Source organism: Lepidochelys kempii, chromosome 4, assembly GCF_965140265.1.
Source record: "Lepidochelys kempii isolate rLepKem1 chromosome 4, rLepKem1.hap2, whole genome shotgun sequence".
Taxonomy (NCBI): domain Eukaryota; kingdom Metazoa; phylum Chordata; order Testudines; family Cheloniidae; genus Lepidochelys; species Lepidochelys kempii.
This window is the reverse complement of record NC_133259.1, coordinates 104,580,995-104,595,270: the sequence shown is the minus strand read 5'-3', so window position 1 is coordinate 104,595,270 and position 14,276 is coordinate 104,580,995.

Sequence of the window (14,276 nt, the reverse complement as noted above, 5' to 3'; positions counted from 1 at the left end):
CCACTTTTGCTTCCCCCACTAATTCTACCCGGTTTGTGAGCAGCAGGTCAAGAAAAGCGCCCCCCCTAGTTGGCTCCTCTAGCACTTGTGCCAGGAAATTGTCCCCTACGCTTTCCAAAAACTTCCTGGATTGTCTATGCACCGCTGTATTGCTCTCCCAGCAGATATCAGGAAAATTAAAGTCATTAAAGTTTTGATCTCCTTCCCCCGGTGAACCTAGTTTAAAGCCCTCCTCACTAGGTTCGCCAGGCTGCTTGCGAAGATGCTCTTCCCTCTCTTCGTTAGGTGGTGCCCATCTTTGCCTAGCACTCCTCCTTCTTGGAACACCATCCCATGGTCAAAGAATCCAAAGCCTTCTCTCCAACACCACCTGCGTAGCCATTCGTTGACTTCCACGATTTGACAGTCTGTACCCAGGCCTTTTCCTTCCACGGGGAGGATGGACGAGAACACCACTTGCACCACTAGCTCCTATTATTTGACTGGAAAAGTGACCCTAGAAACAGGACCCACCTATTTTGGGATACTATTGACATGCCTTAACTTCAAGGTGAACGTAATGAGCTGTGTGATTCTTTTTCATGCCACCTGTGTTGCACCCTTGTTAAGAGCATTATTACCTTTGCAGACAAGAGCAAAGGGGAGTCTTATTTCCTTTGAAAACAAAGCCACATCTCATTTCATGGTCAGGCAATTAACATGATGCATGATTCTGGACCAAACTAGTCAAACAGATTTGAAACCTGAATGTACAATTTATCTGCTGCCCTTCACTGTAATATCTGAGCACCTACAATAAGACTTACAGAGACTGTGTTTGTGTGTCACAAGCAGGGGCAGAATTAGGCTAGATCCATGGATCTGTACATCTTGGCCCTAGGTTGGGACAGGGCAAAGAAGCACACTTATAGTGGTTCTCTTGCTCCATGAGGGACCCACCTATTCTGCCTTCATTCACTGCAGAAAGTCACCAGGGCTGTGGGATATGGTGACTGTGAGGACAAAAGATGGCAGGGCAGAGGGTGAAAAATGAATGAGTGACCAGTGAGGATGTCATGGCCCAGGGGCCTTGAATCCAGGTCCACAGCAGCAGCGACACTTCAATCCTCAACTTGGCAGCCTGCTGACAACTGCTGACCCAGGAAGCCCAGCCTCAGTTTGAGGCTCCGCCCCTGACATCCTATTGGTGAAGTCCCAGAGAAGCCAATAGGCCTACAGTCCCTACTAAATCCAGCAACAGGAATAGGAAGCTGACTGAACAACTGGGCTCCCTGTTCTGGACTGTGTGCCTTGTACTTCCTGCTTCCCTGGCTTGAGTTCCTGGCATCTGATCTGAGGTTTTCACATCTGATTTGAGGTTATGATCTCCAGTTTGTCTTCTGCTTCTGATCTCGCAGTATCCTGACTTAGCTGACTCTCAACTCCCGAGTCTGAACTCTGGCTCTGACCACTAGGTCTGGCTGCCCACAACCCTTGAGAGAGTATGGCAGAGGGTGAAGTGAATGAATTGAATACGAAAGACACAATGGGGGGGGGGAAAGGAATGGAGTTAAAGAAGCACATTGAGAAGACAAGAGAATGAGAGAGAAATGGAGGATGACTAAGATAAGGAAGAAGTGAATGAAAGAATTTGGAGAAATGAGAGTGACCAACACAGGCAAAGAAAGGGAGGAAGGGCAAAAAGAATAATGAAAATTGAGAGAGAAGGGGAAATTTGACTCGGGGCAAATAGATATGGAAAAAGACATAGGGCTGCAGGGGAAAAAATATCACAGAGAATAAAAAAAATAGGAACAACAGAAAAGACAAAAATGTACAAGTAGAGGTATATGGACAAAAGATAATTTTAGTTCACTTTTCAGCTTGAACTAAAACCAGTTTTTTTTCTAAATTTTTGATGAAATGTCAAAAAAAAATTCATTTCAAAAGTGTCACAACAGAATTTAGTTTTACCGAAACAAGTCAACACAACACTTTTTTTTTTTTTTTTAAAGTTTGGGCCAAAAAACTCTCCTCCAGCTCTAGCGACAAACATGGGAGGCTCAGGACTTGTCTTCACTCGTGGGGTAAGTCAACCTATGTTATGCTACTTCAGCTACTTGAATAACATAGCTGGAGTCGACTTATCCCGATGTCTTCACTGCGTTGTGTTGGTGGGAGACGTTCTCCAGTCGACTTCCCTTACTTTTCTCTGGCCTTCACTAGACTCGCTAAATCAATTCCTACTGCATCAATTGCAGCAGCGTTGATCTCCCCATAGTGAAGACCACAGCTCAGTGGGCAAAATTCTCTGACTACAGTTCACTAGAGCATTCTCTATAATTATGGGACTACAGACTTTAGCCCAATTAATTTATTTGTTTAATAAAGTGTTAGAATAAACAAATAACACAATAAGATTTGCCATTTGGTACACAGAGTACATCTTAGTGTAGGGGACAGGCTAGAGGTGGAAAGGTGTTCTGTATTCCAGACATCCTACTCCAGTGGAACAGTTCCTATGGGGCACTAGGATCACTGTGAGTTAGAACATCTTTTAGGCTGCTCTAAGTTATGGCCAGTTTAACCAGCTCCCATTTGCCCCAAAGCTTACAGTCATGTTTCCCTCCTGTGCCAAGAGTGACTTGGCTGGATCCACGGGTCAGCCCATTGTGGTCAGTTGCATGCCATATACCAGAGATATTGAGTAAGTGAAGGAATTATGGAGAAGAAGAACAAAAATGATTGGGCACTATAGGGACTGACATATTAGGAGATATAAAGAGTTAAATGCGTAGCTTGATTAGCTGATTAGAAAGGGAGTCCAGATATACCTATTCTTGTGGGAAGAAAACATAAGCATTGTTCCATTTAAGCACTGGTCAGTTAAGCAAACAACTTTTCTGCATACCACATGCCTGGTCTCTTTAATTCATTGATAGTTTCTCTAGTCCCTTGACCTACAGTAATAATGGCCACTCTGCCTATCTGACTTACATTGTAATGAGAAAAGCATGGGCTAGATCCACAAATAGAACACAAGCTTAGCAGCACAACACCTCAAATTTAGGCACTCTGCCACTTCTGGAATCCACAATTCCAAGTTAGGCACCCAGGCTTCCTATCCAACACATGGGGACAGCTGGGTACCTACAAATGGGATTCACAAAATCCAGCAGAACAGGCGGTTGCCTAAGCAAGCCAGTATGTTAAGCATCTAAACATGGGCTGGAGGGAGGTGCCTACCTCTGCTTGGGATCCACAGACTTCAACCATGTCCTGGAGTTAGGTGCCTAAGTCAGGTCAGCCCTTTCTCACAAAAAATGGAGGCAGTAACTGCCCTACAGGTAATAGTTCAGGGGTTAGATCACTCACTGGGGTCCTGTTAAACCTGAGTTCAAATCCCAACCATGCCTGGGGAACCCAGGCCTTGTGTTGAAAGTGCCTGACACTCATCTGAAATACTTAAATATCCATTGGGGCAGAAAGAGAATAAGAACAGGGTACACACCTGCGTGGCAGGAAATCGGTATTCATATCCCTGTGCCAAAACAGGCAGACTGGGGATTTAAACTGGGATCTCCCACATCCATTGTGAGTGCTCCAAGCACTGGTATAAGGGAGGGTTCTTCCTCCCCTGCTTTGTTTTGTGTTGGGCCTGATCTGGTAAACAGCCTCTGAGAACGCCTATCGGATCAGGACCAGCAGGCAAGAATAGGCAGGGGAATGCTCAGTTTGAGGATCCTGCTGGGGCTTAGGTGCCAAGCTGCTGGGCCGTATCAGGACTTAAGCAGCTTTACACATGGTCTCTGTCAGAAATTCAGGCACATAGTTACTCATGGAAACTTAGACATCTACAGGTTTAGGCAGCAGCTAAGTGGGGGGTTTGAAGACCCAAATTTTAGATTTATGTGCCTAAAGTGGCAGTTGGGCACCTAAATTCCTTTGTGGATCTAGCTCCAAGTGTCCCAAGCTATCTGCTCAACACAAGAGTCTTTGCACCAATTCTCATTCAATATGTTTCATCCACAGTAGCACTTTTACAGCTGTGTTTCAAATTGTCTCATTAGTGTTGCTATGCAGTGTATTAAGAGATGAAAACATTAGCTGAGGCTGTTGCTGTACCATAAATTTGTGAGTAGTTTCTTGCCGCAAGAGAAAAATATATGAACTGAAGGTAAGAAATAAGTCAGTCAATTCTGTAGAGATATCTTTAGAGAAATGCAGCTTTTGTCTTAATTCTGCCTAGCTGATGCCACTGTAAATTGGAGAGAGAGGCTTACATGATGAGTGTCACCAGAATTATTTCTGATTGCAAAAGATTATTAACAATGGTATGGAATTTTAGGACTGTGGACGTGAGTTTGGGGATGCATATTTCTAAGGTAGGTTGGAGGTAAATGTGCTGCCTGTAAGCACCCTTGTATCCACACACTATTGCAATGGTATCTGTATAAAACTGTACCTTGTGAGAGATCATTTGAAAACTAACACACTGGTCAATAATATCATTGTGGAGTATAGGTGACAATGCTACATGTGGAGTTATGGATGTCCTCTGATATTATGTTTTCAAGTCTGTATATGAACAAAGTAGAAACGGGTCTGCCTAGGTCTTGAATACAAATGAAACAGGGTGATCAGTGACAATGGAATTGTAATTTTCATATGTGGTAAACTATCAAAGCTCTCAATGTGGTTGGGAAGTCAACATATCTGAGTCATAAAGAATTGTGCATTTGCTTGTCTAACCAGCCTGGTTGTCTGACAGAGATAATGAAGGTACATTTACGTAAAAGGTAAACAAAACCATCAGGCTAACAAGGGGAGGAAATAATGAGTCAACTATCAATGAGGAGTGCAGACTGCAGTCCTAGGAAGCCTGCTTCTTGCAGTAGGGTCAGTGCACTTTAAGAAAGAGGCTTTTCAAGGGTTTACTGCACTTTAAAGAGAAGGGCAGTGGATGCCAAAGTTATCTTTCACTTAAGACAACAAGGAAAACCAGGATCTCATACCTCTGTGGAAGGTCCTGACAGAGACAATCAGCCATGCTGAACTAAGAGTAATTGGTGATCAAAACCATCTTAAACAAAGACTGTGCCTTTCTAGATTAAAATGTAGACTTCTGCTCATGTTTTCACTTTTATTTGCTTGTAGCCATCTCTATCTTTATTTTTTACTTGTCATCACTTAACCTATGTCTTCTTGTCAATAAACTTGTTTTATTTTCATCTAACCCAACCCAGTAATGTTTTAATTGAAGTAATTAAGTCCAGTTAATGTGGCAAGCTCCTGGGTACTGTCTCTTTAAAGGAGCAAACAAACCTTATTATATCTGAGTGTTTCAGGAAAGGACCAGACACTTCAGGGCAGATGGTCCTGGGGAAATTCAGGATTCGGGTTGCGTTGGGGTCACTTGGCTAGTTGTATCCAGGCCTGGTGGAGACCAGACTTTAGCTGTGGTGTAACAAGCAGGCTGCTGGCATCAGAGGTATTGAACCAGGGCTGTGTTTCACAGACATTCAGTGCATGCTTGTATGCTGGCTGAGAGTGTCCAGACACAGAGTATTTTAAGGCACCCAGGGTAACAGGACACACAGTGATAACCACCATCTGGATTGCACCCCAAAACATGACAGTATCAAATCAATATATACATATGCTGGTTGTTATTTGTGTAAATTGGCTGTTTGCCTACTTATGGAGCAGAGAAAACAAAGTGTGTTACACAAATCTGCCATCATCTTTCTTGGCTTAAAAAAATAGATCTAGCAGTAGAGTAGAAATGGCGTGAATTAAAGCTCATTGAAGTCAGTGGAATTTTTTGCATTGGTGCTACTGGGTTTTGGATCAGACCCCCATAGAGAGAGAAGTCAGACAGCCCACTGACTCCAGAAGAGTTGCCATTCTCTGTTCAGAGAAGGAGCTGCCTATGTTAAACCACAGTACTAGGAACAAGGACACTTGGGTTCTATTGGTGGCTTGCCTAGAAAAGACATTTTAACCTCTCTTTACCTGTCATCGAATATTTATAATAAATATCACAGAGGGGTTCTGAGGTTTTATGCAATTAAATGTTTGTGAAAGTACTTTGGGAGCCTCTGATGAAAAATGCTGTGTAACTATAAAATATTATTATTACATTTGCACTGCATGCTTCTCAGTTAGGGCTTTATGAATATTATTAAAGGGGTTATTCATTCAGTTTGATAGAAATAAATTAGTTGGCTAGTAACAGCTTCACATGAAGTCTCGATAGCTTATCTTTGTTTAAAAAAATACATATATTTTTCAGTTATTTCTTATTTAATGTGATCCATTCTAATCACTGCACTTTAGTTTCCCGCATGATTAATTCTCTAATGTTAGGATGAAATGCAAACCTTATAAAATTGAGGAACAATTATATTTCTTATGTTAGTTGGTGAAAGGCATGAGGAAAAATACTGTGGTCTGATCAAAAACATTAAATGATTTAAAATAAGGCCGTCAAAATCAGGTTGGAAGAATTATATTGATAATAATTGTTATCTTGGTTTATAAGCTTCCTGATGTGTCCTATCTCTTAAAGAATGTTAAGCCCATATTTGTAGTTAATTTGCTGATACTTCACATGGCTTATTTTTTTTTCTTAGCTTAAAATTCACATAGTTCATTCTTTTCATTCATAACTAAATCCAAGCTGGGATTTTCAAAAGAGCCTAAGGCAGTTAGGGCCAGATTTCTAACAGTATATAGGAACCTAAAGATGCAGATAGGTGCCTAGTGAGATTTTTCAAAAGCACCGACTCTCGTGCTGAGCACGGAGCTGTCTCAGCTAGCCTGTAGGGAATGCTGAAGAGAAGAGTGGGTCCTACACCTACCCCTCAAGGAATTTATCTCTCTCTTTCCAGTTGAAGTCATTCCACACTCTGTAAATAATTAAATATTCATTGTGTCCAACGGATTGACTTTATAGCCCAGTAGTCACAGGAATCACCAGGGACTCAAGTTCCAGTGCCCCCTCCAATGACTATTTTATACAAAGAGGAACAGCTTCAACAGGAGAGACAGAGCCCCACAGCAGAATACCACAGAGGCCTGTGGTTAGGGCACTCTCCTAGGAGGTAGGAGGCATTGGTTTGAATTACTTTGAGTCAGGCAGAGGGAAGATAAGAGTTCCCAACTTTAAACATTATAAGGGGTATAGGTACCACTCCTGCTTTTTTGTACAGGGCCTGATCTATTAGGTGGCCTCTGAGCATGCCTCTCTGATCAGGTCCGGGGGAGAGAGGGGGAATCTGCTGGGGCTTAGGTGCCTCAGCATTGGCACTGACGCCTCTGCATTCATGTCCACTGGCAGATTTTTAGGTGCCTGAGGGACCTTATCAGTGGAAAAGTAAGCAACAGGGCATTTTAGACACCTACAGGTTAGGTGGCAGCTGAGCAGAGGTTTTGGGGATCTAAATTTCGTATTTAGGTACCTAAAAGTGGCAGTTAAGTGCATAAATCCCTTTGTGGATCTAACCTCTAGGCATTTTTGAAAATCCCACTAGGTTGGGGTGGCCACGAACAACAGACATTCTGGTGCTTTCAGTGCCTGTCCCTGCCAGTGTGATCTCACTTGCATGGTGCGTGTGAAGTCACAGTGGCAGGGTGGAGCAGCGCACTCTCAAAATGGCATCCTTCACAATGATAGACAAGATCACATCCAGTACTAGCTTAAAACCAAAACCCCTGGGTGGCTGATTCCCTTTTGCTCCTTAGAAAATCCCAGGCAAACACAGCAAACAAGCAGTTTGGAGCCCCACCAGCCCTGAAGTGGGATTCTAGCAGAATGTCTGCCTCACCCACAGAGCTGGATCCTGTAGGTGGGCTCTGAGTACATCTAAGACCTGACACCTGTCAGGCGGCTCAGACCCCACGGCAGGAAGAGTGGATGCAGGCCAGTGATAGGTGAGTGGGGGCACAGTACAGCTCCCACACAGGACATCAGGGGGCACATGGAAAAGGGAAAACATAACAGAGGTTTCGAGTGTGGCTGCTAGGATATGGGCTAGTGTCACAGGTAGGATTGCCAGGTGTCTGGTTTTTTACTGAAACGCCCAGTCAGTGGTGCAGTGGGGCTAAGGCAGGCTCCATGTGGCTCCCAGAAGCAGCGGCGTGTCCCCCCTCCGACTCCTACATGTAGGGGCAGCCAGGGGGCTCTGCATGCTGCGCCCACCCCAAGCGCTGGCTCTGCAGCTCCTGTTGGTTGTGAACTGTGGCCAATGGGAGATGCAGGGGTGGCACTTGTGCACGGGGCAGCGCATAGAGCCACCTAGCTGAACCTCCGCATAGGAGCCAGAGGGGGACTGCTGCTGCTTCTGAGAGCTGCCTGAGGTAAGTACTGCCCAGAGCCTGTGCCCCAACCCCTTGCCCCAGCCCTGAACCCTCTCCTGCCCGCTGACTCCCTCAATCCCAGCCTGGAGCACCCTCCTGCACTCTGAAACCGTCATCCACAGCCCCATCCCCGAGCCCACACACCAAGCCAGAGACCTCACCCCCCAGCCCTGATTTCCCCTCCCACCCTCCAAACCCCTCAATCCCAGCCCAGAGCACCCCCTTGTTCCCCAAACCCCTCATCCCCATCCCAGAGTCCGCACCCTCAGCCAGAGCCCTCACCCCCCCAACCAGAGCCCTCACAAACCCCCAGAGCCCCCTCCCACACTCTGAATCCGTCAGCCCCAGCTCAGAGCCCCCTGCTGCACCCCAAATCCTTTATCCCTGTCCCCACACCAGAGCCCTCACCCCCTCTGCACCGAACCCCCTGCCCCAGCCCGGAGCCACCTCTCTCATCCTGAACTCCTCATTTCTGGCCCCACCCCGAACCCCCTGCCCCAGCCCGGAGCCACCTCTCTCATCCTGAACTCCTCATTTCTGGCCCCACCCCAAACCCACAACCCCAGCCCAATCCCATACCCCCTCCCACACCCCAATCCCCTGCCTCGTTCTGGAGCTCCCTCCCATACTCTGAACCCCTTGGCTCCACTCCCCAGCCCGGATCCCCCTTCTGCACCCCAAATCCCTCATCTCTCGCCCTAGCCAGAGCCCTCACCCCTTCCTGCATCCCAACCCACTGCCTCAGCCTGGAGCCCCTTCCCTCACAGAATCATAGAAGATTAGGGTTGGAAGAGACCTCAGGAGGTCTTCTAGTCCAACCTCCTGCTTAAAGCAGGACCAACCCCAACTAAATCATCCCAGCCAGGGCTTTGTCAAGCCGGGCTTTAAAAACCTCTAAGGATGGAGATTCCACCACCTTCCTAGGTAACCCATTCCAGTGCTTCACCACACTCCTAGTGAAATAGTGTTTCCTAATATCCAAACTAGACCTCCCCCACTGCAACTTGAGCCCATTGCTCCTTGATTCTGTCATCTGCCACCACTGAGAACAGCCTAGCTCCATCCTCTTTGGAACCCCCCTTCAGCTGGTAGAAGGCTCTATCAAATTCCCCCTTACTCTTCTCTTCTGCAGACTATATAAGCCCAGTTTCCTCAGCCTCTCCTCATAAGTCATGTACCCCAGCTCCCTGATCATTTTCATTGCCCTCTGCTGGATTCCCTCCAATTTTTCCATATCCTTTCTGTAGTGGGGAGCCCAAAACTGGACGCAGTAGTTCAGATGTGGCCTCACCAGTGCTGAATAGAGGGGAAGAATCACTTCCCTCGATCTGCTGGAAGTGCTCCTACTAACCCAGCCCAATATGCTGTTGGCACACTGCTGACTCATATCCAGCTTCTCATCCACTGTAATCCCCAGGTCCTTTTCTGCAGAACTGCTGCTTAGCCATTCGGTCCCCAGCCTGTAGCAGTGCATGGGATTCTTGCGTCCTAGGTGCAGGACTCTGCACTTGTCCTTGTTGAACCTCATCAGATTTATTTTGCCCCAATCCTCCAATTAGTCTAGGTCACTCTGGACCCTATTCCTACCCTCCAGCATATCTACCTCTTCCCCCTAGCTTAGTGTCATCTGTGAACTTGCTGAGGGTGCAATCCATCCCATCATCCAGATGATTAATAAAGATGTTGAACAAAACCAGCCCCAGGACCGACCCCTGGGTCACTCCGCTTGATACCAGCTGCCTACTAGACATTGAGCTGTTGATCACTACCCATTGAGCCCGACAATCTAGCCAGCTTTCTATCCACCTTATAGTCCATTCATCCAGTCCGTACTTTTTTAACTTGCTGGGAAGAATACTGTGGAAGACCGTATCAAAAGCTTTGCTAAGGTCAAGATATATCATGTCCACTGTGTTCCCCATATCCGCAGAGCCATTTATCTCATCACAGAAGGCAATTAGGTTGGTCAGGCATGACTTGCCCTTGGTGAATCCATGTTGACTGTTCCTGATCACCTTCCTCTCCTCCAAGTGCTTCAAAATGGTTTCCTTGAGGGCTTGCTCCATGAACTCCTCATTTCTGGCCCCACTTCAGAGCCCGCATCCCCAGCCAGAGCCCGCTCCCCATCTAGAACCCTTGCCCCAGCCCAGTGAAAAAGAGCAAGTGAGTGAGGGTGGAGAGAGTGAGTGACAGAGGAAAGGGGGATGGAGTGAGTGGGGGCAGGGGCGGGGCCTCAGAGGAGGGGCAGGGCGGGGTAGGGCAAAGATGTTCAGTTTTGTGCAAGTAGAAAGTAGTTCTACCCTAGTCACAGGGTTTTCTACTCGCTACTGGGGTGCCTCCTCATGGCTTATCTGGAGATTGCCTCTTGTCTGGCTTGATTCACCCCCTCCTTTGGTTGCTTGACCCATGATGTCTCTCTTTTACCCTGTCTGTGGACTCAGTTTTACTCCCTCTTTGTGATTTAGCCTTCTGGCAATGTCACTTTAGCGATCCTGTTTTGGGATAACAAAATCCACTGGATCAACTGTTTCAGGCAGTCTTCTGACCCAGTGGCCAGTAGAGGAACTCAGGACTGCCCACTACTCTGGGTTCCAGTCCAGGGACCCTATGAGTAGCAACTACAGCCTAAGCAATCCCAGATCCTCTTGTTGTTTCCTTGTGCTCCTTTCTTCTCAAACGCTGGTTCCCATCTGGGTTACCACTAGAACTTCCTCTGATCCCTGTGACTATTTCATCCCTCTTGGGTTCTTGCCAGAGTCTGTATTCCAGTGCAGGATCTCCAGGCTCATTTCCACGAAGGACTTCTCCTTGTCTCTTGCTAACACCCCTCCTTTCTAGGGAGTCACTGCGGAGTTCCTTTCTGCAGAACCCTCTTGCTCATAACTTCCTGTTTTTATACTAGCTCAACCTGCCCCTGCCTACCTGAGCTTCATCATCAATGAGACCCTATCTTCCAGGTGCAGTCTGAGATGGGGTTAATTGGCCCTTTTTGCCTACTCAGGCCTTATGTGGGGTGGATACCTCAGCACAGCTACCTAAGCAGCTGACTTGGTTTAGGTGCCTAACTCCAGGACTGGTTTCATGGCTGAGGATCTCAAAGAGAAGCAGGTGCCTATCTGGCCTGGCAGCCCTGCATACCAGTTCAGGCATTTAGGTAATTAAGCCCCTTTCCTCTCCCCAACCTTCTCCTCGATGTTTCATTCCTGACTAGCTTAGGTGGCTTCTAAGATCTTTTTAAAGTGTCTAACTCTCCCCATGCATTGTATGGGGAGCCTGGGTTGCTAACTCAGAGCTGCGGACTTCTCTAGACAGCAGGCTATCCAGGGGGTTAGGCATTTCAATGCTGAATGGAGCAACACCAAAGCATCTCGGTCTAAGTGACTGAATGAGACTTTTTCAATGTCTAAGTTCTGTGATCCCGTGAGAGTTGGCTCATGCAGGGGTGATTTCCTTTATTTGTGTAGGGCATGTGTATGGGGACAAGCCACTGTTGAAAATTTTTAATGTCTGTTTCCAGGGTTGAAGTCCAGGTGTCATAAAGCAAGACATTCTCAATAGAGGGACCTTCATTTTGCCCATCACTCCCTCCTGCTCTTTCATCCAGCCCATATCTTGTCATTTTTAGGATGTGGTACAAGAAGCATTTGTTCACTCTGGCTTTTTCTTCATTTGGCCAGAGGATATTTATTTACCTAATCAATGGGACAGGAGTGGAAAAAGGCAGGGCCGGATTTGATTAGCCCCAGTTATTGGCATTAGGCATTCTCTGTTATTTCTCAATAGGCAAATCACTATGAAGGGTACAATACAAGAACATAAACCCAGTCAGTATGTTTGAGATTTCCCAAGTGCACCAGGCCTGGATAGGTTTGAAAACTTTGAATTTAAATAAAGTTTGAAACAGTATTGATATTGACAAGGAAGTGCAATATATTCTTTAAAACAGCAATTATCCTTAAAGATAATAAAGTGTTCATATAACATGCCATCTATATTTAAAAAGAAGTCATGGGAGATCAGGGGAATTACAGAGCAGTGAGACTCACCTTGGTTCCAGGGAAACTAATTAAGAGCCTAATTAAGGATGGAATTGGTACGACAGTTACAGTAAAGCCTGATAGGGTCAAACCAGCAGAACTTTCATGAGGGAAAGCCACACTTCCCCAGCCTGTTAGTATTCTTTGAGAAAGTAAACAATAGGAGATAAAAGTGACCATGACTGAGTCGGGTTTTCATGCTTTGCTTCAAACTTTTGTTTCTTTTGGGCGGTTATATTATTATCACCAAGTGGGATGCTCAGTGCACTTCACAAAGGTGGGTGTTGGTATCCTCCTTTTGCAGATGGGGAAACTGAGATGTAGAATAGTTAAATGTCTTGTCTAATATCCCACACTAAAAGTGACAGAATTGGGACTAGCACTCAGGACTCCTCATTGTCATTCCTTTGTTCTAACTAAACTGCTGCCCTTATGTTCCCTGATTTACAGGAATCCTGGGGGAGAGCAGCCGGAGCTCCCAGCAAGACCTGTAGAAGGTTACAAAAGGTGATGCTGACCCTCCTGCTCCTGACTCAGGGAGACTTCAAGCAGAAGTAGGAGCCCACATCACATCTTCCTGCGGAGACCGAGGCATGATGTTGCCAGGAAGGACAACAGAAGAATCCATGAGTCCTTTTCACACTTTACCAATAGTTCTGACACCATCTGATTATTGTATGCATTGTGTACTGTGGTGTATTTAAAACTGTGTTACAATTGTAAGCTGTCACTTCAAATTTTAATATTTTTTTCCTGGTCCTGGTTTCAAGCTATGGGGCTCTGTAGGGAAGTGGGCAGTAGTCAGTTTGCAGCCAGCCAGCCAGTCTAGAGTAAAGTGGGGTGAGTTGTGCCTGGGGGAGCAACCTGCTTTTTCCTCTCTCTCTGTTTTTGTTCTTGTATGTTATCCTTCTGAATATGAAGAAATAAAGTAGTTTTACATGGCCACACTTTCAGCAAGAGTATTTTGTATTTGTTATCAAACTTCTCTGTTGGTATGCCATGAAACATAACATATGAGGGGGTGGGAAGAGTGTTAAACACACGGGGGCCAGATTCTCAAGGAGGATTTAGGTGGCTTTAGGTGCCCAAGTCCAACATATAGGCACTACTGGCATTCACAAAACCACCTCACAGCTGCTACCTAACCCTGTAGGCACATGATGTCCCTAGGTCTCAAAGTTTCCACTGGTAAAGACCTCAAGGTGCCTAAATATCTTCTCCTGGGCATGTGCAAAGCTACTGCTCTCCTGACCCCACCCAGCAGCTCAGTGCCTTTCTCATTCCTATTCCCTGGTGGAACTCACAAACTCGGCATTTCCCACCTTGCCTCTCTTATGGGGACCCTCTATTAGTGGGGAGGGATGTCTCTTTTTACCAAACTTCATTGAACAGCACTGTCAGTTTCCTTAGGGTGATGGTATCGAGTGCTTTTAGCATTTCAGCAGTATGTTGATCATCCCCCACAGCTTTGTTATTTTTCAGCTTCTTGATTGCAGCTGCTATTTCTGACATCTCTATTGGACCTATGTTAATATAAAACTGATCAGATTTGCCTGTTTAATCAAAATCTGGTTCTGAAGTGGGGCTGGAGCTGTTGAGGATGTCTTTGAAATGCTCTGCTCATCTGTTTTCCCGTTGTAAGCATTTTCCCATCTTTGCTTTTTATCGGCCCATTTTGTGTTTTGAAATTTCTGCACAGTCACTTGGTAAATGGCCCTGTGATTTCCAATCACACAAGCAGCATCAGCTGCTAGGCCTTCAGCAGATCTCCATTTATCTTTCCTTGCATTGCTTTCCACTGCTTTGTCTGATTTCTTGTACTCATCCTTTGCTTTTTTCCAATCCTTGGTCTTAGCTTTCAGGAGTTTTCCTTTCAGCACTTTTCTTTCCTCAGTGAGA